Source organism: Schistocerca gregaria, chromosome 6 (assembly GCF_023897955.1).
Source record: "Schistocerca gregaria isolate iqSchGreg1 chromosome 6, iqSchGreg1.2, whole genome shotgun sequence".
Lineage (NCBI taxonomy): Eukaryota > Metazoa > Arthropoda > Insecta > Orthoptera > Acrididae > Schistocerca > Schistocerca gregaria.
Window position 1 is genome coordinate 202,136,466 of NC_064925.1, and position 11,445 is coordinate 202,147,910.

Consider the following 11,445-nt stretch of genomic DNA (forward strand, 5'->3'; position numbering starts at 1 on the left):
TGAAATGTGTCTCGCGCCACAAGAAGTTCTCGGAATTCGTTTTTCGATTCTCACGATTACTGTGTACATAAGACTGGTGAATGAGGAGCTGTGTGCCGATGTTATGGGGCGCCACGCTAACTATCTTATGTTCCAATACTCTGACTGACATATAGGGACTGTCGTTGTTGATCACGCTGGTTTTGGCCTCGAACGTTACAGGCTTTCGAACTCCCGTTTGAACTGTCGTCGGATGCTGTGGTGGCTGCCTTTAAACCTTACAGCAATATCATCAGTCACTTGGCTGAAACGTGCAAGATGTTTGGAACATACCAACAGTGTCTGTCATATAAAAGTTGAACTATGGAAACACATGCCTTCCTACTTAGTTATTGCTGGCAGCAAGGCTGTTGACATGTACAATGATCAGCCACCCATCTGTTCAGGTTGTGACCAGAAAGGCCATGTCCATTCTGAATGTCTCTGATGTAGACTGGATCAGAGGCCAATTGGAGATGTCGTTGTTCCTGCAACGCCCTCTGTGTCACCTCATCTTATGCATCTATGGCGGTGCTTCCTGCTTCACACCCTCTGAATCAGTCGGTACTGGTGTCGGTTCCTCTCGACGACACGATGGGCATTTTGCCTGTGTCTTCTACACCCCTGCCAGAGCCAATACAACTGAACAACAACTGATGATTGTTGATCATGGAGTTCTACCTACCTCTGCCCTTCTGCCATATGGTCACATGTCAGATCATAGCTGCCTGCCATCTGACACAGAACAACATGTTAGGAAGCAACAGTCTCTGAGGAAAGGGAAGAGAATGTTGCATCCCTTCTGATGACTGCGTCCATCAGAAGTCTGCACAGGATGATGACACTGTAACTGATCATGCGTTCTCCTCTGATTCCCTGACACATGACGATGTGACATCCATTGCCGCCTCCATCTCCAGTCAGCGGCAGTAGTATGACAACAAGGACATCAGACCATTTTGTTAATGCGGGTTGCTTACATCAAGGGCAGGTATGAACTCAGGGGCAAACCTATTGTTCTCCTTTGACTGACAGGTCATTAATCTATTGCTCTGCTAAGAGGATCCTTCCTTTTGATTGACAGGTTCTTAACCTATTGTTCAGCTAAAAGGACCCTTCCCTTTCATTGACAGATCCTTAACCCCTTTCCCTTCCCTCCCAGCACTCAGGAAACCTCCAACTCACCCTTTCCCCCTCGCTGCTACAGGTACCCTTCTGGTCTGAGTTATTGGAATAGCCCCACTCACTCTTATCAGTTTGATTGATACTTAATTAAATTGATCAATTAAGTAACCTCTCCCCCTCTACTAAACCCCCCTCCCACCCTCCAGCCCATAAATTAGCGGGAAATAGATTCAGTTTTTCGGTCATTTGGAGGGAATTCGATTGCAATGTATGGAATATTGTTTAAACAATTTATACGATGTGTGGATTATTGTTTACTTATGTGTGGCAGTGTATGGAATATACAGTAGTTTATTTATTTAGTTGAAGAATTTGTTACAACGTCGATTACAATGTACGGAATATTGTTTAAACAATTTAGACAGTGTGTGGAATATTGTTATTAAAGCAGTTTATGAGATTCAAGGCAGTGTACAGAGTATATGGAAATTGGTTGCTCTGTGCTGGAGAGGAACGATCTCACCACAGGAGATTCAAGGGTATATTGTATATTTATACAAAATTCAGTTTGTGGGGGTTGGATTTCTCTTGCTCATCATTCTCTGCTGTTTGGAGAGGTGTAGGTCTTGTAAGAAGTAATTACATGAGGCAAACATGTTGCTCACCTAATGTTCATCACTGTACTCTGGTTGTCTTAACCTAATATTCTGGTCTTTCTGTTAAGTGGTTTCCCATGTCACCCCCATTCCCTTAAACTATTGTTACGCCTTTTATACCAAATAAAGTAATTCGTTATGTCCCCCCTCCATTTCCTGGTACACTTTTCGCATTTCACACGCTTTTGAACGCCATTTCTGGCGCTTTTTTCTTTGTCACCAACCCCCATCCCCTTAAACTATTGTACCACATATTACATAATAATTATGCAAATTAACCTAGTGTTTTCCACTTAACCTGCTGATCTGCTCTATGTCACCCACCAACCCTCCCCTTAAATTCTGTGAGAGGCACCCACATGCCTTGCTCATACTGTGGCATCAAGCAGTCAGGCCTGTAAGATGAGTGGTCTGCCAAGCGGGTGGATTTGTTGTTATTTCTCGTGTAACATCAATGACTGATTATGAGCTCTAGTACCCACAATTGAGCTACAAATTATTCTCCTGTTTGAATATTACGCAACGGAAATGGATAAAGCACATCTGACTATTAGTAATTTACACAACTCAGATTGTTCACTACACTCTGGCAATACTACATTTTCTTTCTTACCCAATGGCTTTAACCAACACGTGGCCATCACACTGAATATGAATGGCACACATGTTATAAGTTCTGGGTATCATGACTACACACTATTTGAATAACAAGGCCACCAATCTTTTTCTTTTCACTATCTTTTTTATTCCGATAATTTCTATTATGGTTGAAAGATAAAATAAACACACCATTACATTTTATACAACAATTACACATGAGAAACTCGGCCCAGTGGGCATGGCTTTACATTTGTGATCCTCTATCTTATGGTCTCGTAATTATCTAATGCTACAGTGCACTTTCTGGATACGATGGTCGATCTTTTGCTATATCTCACACTTCGACTCTCACACCCATCATCATGAAAATTTACTCCAGACCGAGCTGTACAAACAGGAACATGCATAACCCACTGCCTCTGAACCTATCTTGCTACTCTCCCATGCAAACCACACATACTTAAATTACATGAAATACATCATATTGGCAACATACATCACAAAGAATAGTCACAACGTTAGAATCACTTCACTTCCAGCTTTCCCACTTCAATTAGTATTCATCTCAGTTTCACACGGCTCTGCCCCACTTCATAACTTTTCTTTCCTACTACGAACTCTGGAGGATATATGCACGTCTTCTTGTGCAATGCAAGCCAAGTGGCGTTGCTGGATAGACAGCCGACTCACCTTGCTTCTCTCTCAGAGTATTAGAGTTTGAATCAAGCGTCACATGGAAACATAACACGCAAAGTAATATTAAGAACATATTCAACACACCCATGAGTCCTCAACTGATACAATGGACAAGTACTTCTCTTTACCCTTTGTCTCATACACAGATTGATCTTCACACAGTACTCACCACGTGGAAGTACTCATCTCTAATTTCAAGTCCTGCACACGCCATTTCTTAAATAATTCCAACTTATAGTACACTCGCCAGTAATTCAGCTTAACTCGGAAGTATTTCAACTTAGTACTAGCACTTGCAAGTATTCAAACTTAGTAGTAGCACTCGCAAGTATTTCAACTTCTTGCTACACGTGGTTTCACTGTGACCGTTGGTCACTTCCTAAGATTACTACGATCCCCTTAATATTACCTGCCTGTCATTTAATTCTCCCCTCCCCCCCCCCCCCAAAAAAAAGTTCCTGAAATAGAGAAATAATTATTCCAAACTACTCTTAAGTATTTCACGTGCATACCCTTTTCTCCACTCTTTTGTCTTTACGGAGCACACCTAAGACAGGTCTTACCCACACAAGATCTAGCGCCAGAGTGCTGAAACATGGCCGTTCTTCAGGTCAGCTCGTACCTCCGTCGAGGTTGGGAGCACCTTGCTACCGTATTGATCAGCCACATTTCAGGGGCTCAAAGCTCAGGTAAATTTCATCTCTTTGGTTCCACCAAAGGTGACCAAAGGACCGTCTCAAAGATGATCATATATTGCACATTCACTATCTGCAGTTAGCAGACGACCATACATTCATTCATTTCACAGATCTCACTAAATTGGATGTAGAGATTTATTTTGTGGGAATGCATATGTGATCAATTAAATAAATAATTTGTCATTCTTTCCTACACTGGTATCCGGCTTCGATGTGTTAAGCGAAATTGAGTTATGATTACAAAAAATATGTTGTTCTGACAAGAATAACGAAGAATGTTGTACCTAGTTTTAATGTCAGGCGGTACTGTACCCTTTCAAATGTACCGGTAAAACCAGGTTGATATAAAAAAATTATGCAAAATAATTATGCAGATTAATTCAGTCAATATACATCACATTTATGGGGTAGTTTTCTTAATTCCCAGCATCCTATTGGTGGGGGAAATCGATGAAATATAGTTTAAACTAAAGATTGCTAGTAAAAAATACATCCTGCCGCCCGACGCCGTCGCCGCTGACTCCACACACGCTGCAAGGAGTGTGGGGCTGCACTAGCGGCCCCCACGAAGTGGTGACGCAGCCGTCAGCTGCCGGGTCCCACAAGGATAAGCTGGCAACATCCTTTCATACTAGACACGTGTTCACCTAGGCACTGTTGCTGGCCCGATGACACATAGCTTTATCACCTGCGCATCCAGCAAATGGTTACCTAGTGGCTGTCCCTTGCAGGTGCATCTAAAAGGTTTGTCAGTGTTATACTGATGTCACATGTCTGTGTAAATAACAGTCAAGTCTCCCTCTGGGCGTGCTGTAGAGATCTGTTGCAATGCTTCCCAGAATGACCCAGGATGCATTATTTGTAATGATCCTAACGGGACAGCCCATCTGTCACATGTAACATCAGGCTGTCTGTGTGGGAGCAGTGCCCCCAATTTTTTCTGCAGACGAGACTTTCAGTGGCAAAACTATTTTGTACAGATCGCCATATTGCACTGACAGTTAATTCCCACAAAGGTGGTCTACAGATCGTCAAATACATCTCAGGAACTCACTGTGTCGCAGTGCAGTGCCAACAGAGGAAACTGCCACTGTAAATGCTGTCAATGACTGGAGCAGCCACAAGAGGTCTTGTCAGCCAGACAGAAGCCAGCTAGTCTTGGACGATCTCCCAGCCCAGGAGGACCTGAATGGTGGGAGTTAGAATGCTATCAATACTCCAAGCGCGAACACTCATCATACAGCATATTCTCAAATTCCTGCAGAGTATGCATGCAACACACACGGTCCCAAAGGCGACTCAATGCAAACTGGGTATTACTTCACTATTCACCCATCAAGGTTAAATTTCCATCGAATGGTCAAAACATGGTCCTGTCACACTAACTCAGGTCACTCTGTTTCTACACAGGTTGCAGAAGGTTATCGATATAGCCCTCTCTGACTTCTGCTCAGTTACAACGTAAATTGAAATGATCACATGCACAAAGCAACAGGGTGGCAGCGCAGATTCTGAGGGGGCAGTTGCAAGATGCAAAGGGACTATCTAAAATTGTACTGTAGCAGATAGGTTCGATAAAGGAGATTCGTTTCGCGATATGGAAGAGCCAGAAATATGACTCACTAGTGGTTGTAATCATTTAAAGACTTCTCCATAGGATCCAACGTAAGTATGTGGTTGAGTGGAAAGACTTGATACCCGTTCACAGATAGCATTTCTACCAGAAAGTGTAGCACTAGAGATCTGAAAACTAGTGTGTATTTCTTACGACCTCAGTGAGCACACCATCTATTGTTCATGATCCTTCCCAATCAATATCGCCTAAAACCCAGAGGATATATTGCAGAACCTCTGATGTGGCATTGAGACAGAATGCATTACAAGTACTGGAGAAACATCTAGCAGCTGCACGAGGGAGCAGCAAATACCAGCTTCATGTTGCATTCCATAGCCAAATCACTTTCAAAATTTTGTGATTTTATTACGAGCTTAAACCCATTAGTGAAGTGTAACCACACTGTTGGTCTGATAAAGTACACTCCAGCAACCACCGTCCATATTTAGTGTCATGGTATTTGTCTGGAAAAACCACTTCATTCGGAGGTAATGCCATACCTTGATTTATAAGGCTTGTATAATCTTTAACAGCGATATTGTTAGCGATACCTGGGAGCACCTGTAGAACAAGACCGCTTGTGACAGTGTCATAGTTGTTGCGATCAGGCTTTTTAACATCTGGTGGCTTGTAAGATAATCATGTCTCTCTAAGACACTGTGGTACCACTTGCAAGAAGAACTTGTGAAACAAGTCCACTCATCGCTGATTTTCATCAGGATTTTTTGTATCGCCAGCAGTTATTGGCAGAGTATTATACTTAGAAGTAGGAAATGTGTGATAGGTCCATCTTGAGCATCAGGCTTATAAAAAATGTGTGTGTGTATGTGTTTCGACATGTGAAAAGAAAATGTTTATGTCCTGTCGTAAGGGAAGGTATGGACTTGACGTGGAATACTGCGATAGCTGCAAAGGGAATGAGAGATTTCTTTTTTTTTACTTGGAAAAGTATGTCAAGTCATAAGATTGTACAAAAATTTCTATTTCCAGAGCCATAGCCATCAACCTAGCGAGATAAGCCTCCTGAAAGTATTTGAATGGAGGCTTATCTCACTAGGGGCAAGATAGATACTGCCTACAGGAAAATTAAGGAGACCTTTAGAGAAAGGGAGCCACTTGTATGGATATCAAGAGCTCAAATGGGAACCCAATTCTAAGCAAAGAAGGGAAAGCAGAAAGGTGGAAGGAGTATATAGAGGGTTTATACAAGGGCGATGTACTTGAGGACAGTATTACGGAAATGGAAGGGGATGTAGATGAAGATGAAATGGGAGATACGATACTGCGTGAAGAGTTTGACAGATCACTGAAAGACCTAAGTCGAAACAAGGCACCGGGAGTAGACAATATTCCAATAGAACTACTGACGGCCTTGGGAGAGCCAGTCCTGACAAAACTCTACCATCTGGTGAGCAAGGTGTATGAGACAGGTGAAATACCCTCAGACTTCAAGAAGAATACAATAATTCCAATCCCAAAGAAAGCAGGTGTTGACAGATGTGAAAATTACCGAACTATCAGTTTAATAAGTCAAAGCTGCAAAACATTAACGCGAATTCTTTACAGACGAATGGAAAAACTGGTAGAAGCTGACCTTGGGGAAGATCTGTTTGGATTCCATAGAAATGTTGGAACATGTGAGGCAATACTGACTCTATGGCTTATCTTAGAACTAGATTAAGGACAGGCAAAACTACGTTTCTAGCATTTGTAGACTTAGAGAAAGCTTTCGATAATGTTGACTGGAATACTATCTTTCAAATTCTGAAGGTCTCAGGTATAAAATATAGGGAGCGAAACGGTATTTACAATTTGTATAGAAACCAGATGGCAGTTATAAGAGTCGAGGGGCATGAAAGGGAAGCAGTGGTTGGGAAGGGAGTGAGACAGGGTTGTAGCCTCTCCCCGATGTTATTCAATCTGTATATTGAGCAAGCAGTAAAGGAAACAAGAGAAAAATTCGGAGTAGGTATTAAGATCCATAGAGAAGAAATAAAAGCTTTAAGGTTCGCCGATGACATTGTAATTTTGTCAGAGACAGCAAAGGACTTGGAAGAGCAGTTGAACGGAATGGATAGTGCCTTGAAAAGAGGATATGTGATGAACATCAACAACAGCAAAACGAGGATAATGGAATGCAGTCGAATTAAGTCAGGTGATGCTGAGGGAATTAGATTAGGAGATGAGACACTTAAAGTAGTAAAGGAGTTTTGCTATTTGTGGGGCAAAATAACTGATGATGGTCGAAGTAGAGAGGATATAAAATGTAGACTGGCAATGGCAAGGAAAGCGTTTCTGAAGAAGAGAAATTTGTTAACATCGAGTATACACTCCTGGAAATTGAAATAAGAACACTGTGAATTCATTGTCCCAGGAAGGGGAAACTTTATTGACACATTCCTGGGGTCAGATACATCACATGATCACACTGACAGAACCACAGGCACATAGACACAGGCAACAGAGCATGCACAATGTCGGCACTAGTACAGTGTATATCCACCTTTCGCAACAATGCAGGCTGCTATTCTCCCATGGAGACGATCATAGAGATGCTGGATGTAGTCCTGTGGAACGGCTTGCCATGCCATTTCCACCTGTCGCCTCAGTTGGACCAGCGTTCGTGCTGGACGTGCAGACCGCGTGAGACGACGCTTCATCCAGTCCCAAACATGCTCAATGGGGGACAGATCCGGAGATCTTGCTGGACAGGGTAGTTGACTTACACCTTCTAGAGCACGTTGGGTGGCACGGGATACATGCGGACGTGCATTGTCCTGTTGGAACAGCAAGTTCCCTTGCCGGTCTAGGAATGGTAGAACGATGGGTTCGATGACGGTTTGGATGTACCGTGCACTATTCAGTGTCCCCTCGACGATCACCAGAGGTGTACGGCCAGTGTAGAAGATCGCTCCCCACACCATGATGCCGGGTGTTGGCCCTGTGTGTCTCGGTCATATGCAGTCCTGATTGTGGCGCTCACCTGAACGGCGCCAAACACGCATACGACCATCATTGGCACCAAGGCAGAAGCGACTCTCATCGCTGAAGACGACACGTCTCTATTCGTCCCTCCATTCACTCCTGTCGCGACACCACTGGAGGCGGGCTGCACGATGTTGGGGCGTGAGCGGAAGACGGCCTAAGGGTGTGCGGGACCGTAGCCCAGCTTCATGGAGACGGTTGCGAATGGTCCTCGCCGATACCCCATGAGCAACAGTGTCCCTAATTTGCTGGGAAGTGGCGGTGCGGTCCCCTATGGCACTGCATAGGATCCTACGGTCTTGGCGTGCATCCGTGCGTCGCTGCGGTCCCGTCCCAGGTCGACGGGCACGTGCACCTTCCGCCGACCACTGGCGACAACATCGATGTACTGTGGAGACCTCACGCCCCACGTGTTGAGCAATTCGGCGGTACGTCCACCCGGCCTCCCGCATGCCCACTATACGCCCTCACTCAAGTCCGTCAACTGCACATACGGTTCACGTCCACGCTGTCGCGGCATGCTACCAGTGTTAAAGACTGCGATGCAGCTCCGTATGCCACGGCAAACTGGCTGACACTGACGGCGGCGGTGCACAAATGCTGCGCAGCTAGCGCCATTCGACGGCCAACACCGCGGTTCCTGGTGTGTCCGCTGTGCCGTGCGTGTGATCATTGCTTGTACAGCCCTCTCGCAGTGTCCGGAGCAAGTATGGTGAGTCTGACACACCGGTGTCAATGTGTTCTTTTTTCCATTTCCAGGAGTGTAGATTTAAGTGTCAGGATGTCGTTTCTGAAAGTATTTGTATGGAGTGTAGCCATGTATGGAAGAGAAACATGGATGATAAATAGTTTGGACAAGAAGAGAATAGAAGCTTTCGAAACGTGGTGCTACAGAAGAATGCTGAGGGTTAGGTGGGTAGATCACATAACTAATGAGGAAGTATTGAACAGAATTGGGGAGAAGAGGAGTTTGTGGCACAACTTGACAAGAAGAAGGGACCGGTTTGTAGGACATGTTCTGAGGCATCAGTGGGTCACCAATTTAGTCTTGGAGGGCAGCGTTGAGGGTAAAAATCGTAGAGGGAGACCAAGAGATGAATACACCAAGCAGATTCAGGAGGATGTAAGTTGCAGTAATTACTGGGAGATAAAGAAGCCTGCATAGGATGTGCATCAAACCAGTCTCAGGACTGAAGACTACAACAACAACAACAGCCATCAACAGGGAGTATTTCTGATACATTGCTCATTGTCGAATATCGTTCAATTGAAGCCGCAACCGTAATATTTAATTCTAAGTATAGCCATCAAATAAATATGTATGTAGCCGGTTTTCGAGGATGATTCTACTTTGGGTTGCGTGGCGCACAGCGCCGGTGGCGTATGGTGGAAATCAGGAATGATTCACCTTTTCAGCTTACGGTAGGAGCCATCTGAATGGAGAGACCAATTGGGGTACAGGAATGTAGCTGACCTAACTGTGTCGCCGCAATATCCTTTCTTTCAGGAGTGCTAGTTCTGAAAGGTTCGCAGGAGAGCTTCTGTAAAGTTTGGAAGGTAGGAGGCGAGGTCCTGGCAGAAGTAAAGCTGTGAGGACGGGGCGTGAGTCGTGCTTGGGTAGCTCAGTTGGTAGAGCACTTGCCCTCGAAAGGCAAAGGTTCCGAGTTCGAGTCTCGGTCCGGCTCACAGTTTTAATCTGTCAGGAAGTTTCATATCAGGGCACACTCCGCTGCAGAGTGAAAATCTCATTCTTAATACACAGTATGCGTTAGGCAGTCTTCGTGACCCTTGTGTTATCTGTGTAAATGTGAGAAGATTCAATATGGACGTGTGTTTGCACTGGACTATTATTCCCTCTCATGTAAATTGTCGGTTGACTGCTTCTGCACATTTCCCCTCTTTATTTGGTTGAGAGAATATCGATTGTCGTGTGTGTTATGTGCATCTAACAGGTGAAAGACGGATGGAAGAGACATTTGCTTGTTCTCTAGACATAAGAAACACCTTAGCGGACTTTGTAAGACATAAGCATGATTTGGAATCTGTTATATCACCAGCATCGGTATTCGTGAGTGGAAATATCAGTTTCCTCTATTTTTGTTAAGTTTCCAAATAAAGATCTTCGCAGACGAGAAGAGTTTCTAGTTAGTCAGTGGTTTATAGTACGCTCCACCTCTCTAAAATTTCGGGTTTCTAGAGAAGGAATTTCCAGTCTATATATTTGGTGTTATAGGGTGCAAGTGATCAGTAGCATACTGGTAAGTGCTTGATGTCGGAAAGTATCGCGAAAATTGTATGATATACTGGCAAACCATGTGAAAATACATATGGTCTTGTAATCCCAGAGTCTGGAGATGTGTGTTAAAAGCAGGCAAGCTGGTAGGGTCCAGGAACAGTAACGCGGTTGTGCCGAGGGGAACTGGCCCAGCCTTTGTACACCAGTTCAGAGAGCCTGAGAGAACTTCCAGCTTATGACAATTTGCTCCCCCTGGATGGGTGAATAATGAACTAATAACCAGTTTGTGTTGAGTCGCCTTTGGGACTGCATGTGTACTCTGCAGGAACTCCTACCACTCAGGTTCTCTTCGGGCAGGAGATCGTCCATGGCTGGTTGGCCTATCTGTGGCTGACATTCCCTTCTGTGGCTGTGGTCGTGGGCCACATTTACAGCGGCAGCTCCTCCATCGGTGCTGCACTGCGGTACTGTGAGTACGTGGGATATATTTGACGATATGTAGACAACTTTAGCGATGTTTAACTGTCAGTGCAATATGGCGATCTGTACGAGGTGCATTCAAGTTCTAAGGCCTCCGATTTTTTTTCTAATTAACTACTCACCCGAAATCGATGAAACTGGCGTTACTTCTCGACGTAATCGCCCTGCAGACGTACACATTTTTCACAACGCTGACGCCATGATTCCATGGCAGCGGCGAAGGCTTCTTTAGGAGTCTGTTTTGACCACTGGAAAATCGCTGAGGCAATAACAGCACGGCTGGTTAATGTGCGGCCACGGAGAGTGTCTTTCATTGTTGGAAAAAGCCGAAAGTCA

At 44.4% G+C, this 11,445-nt stretch overlaps 1 non-coding gene across 1 annotated transcript; it reads left to right on the forward strand.

Moving 5' to 3' along the window:
• Positions 1–10,004: 10,004 nt before the first annotated feature.
• Positions 10,005–10,081, forward strand: Trnas-cga (transfer RNA serine (anticodon CGA)). Its single transcript has one exon. It is a non-coding gene; the product is annotated as a tRNA-Ser (tRNA).
• Positions 10,082–11,445: the final 1,364 nt, after the last annotated feature.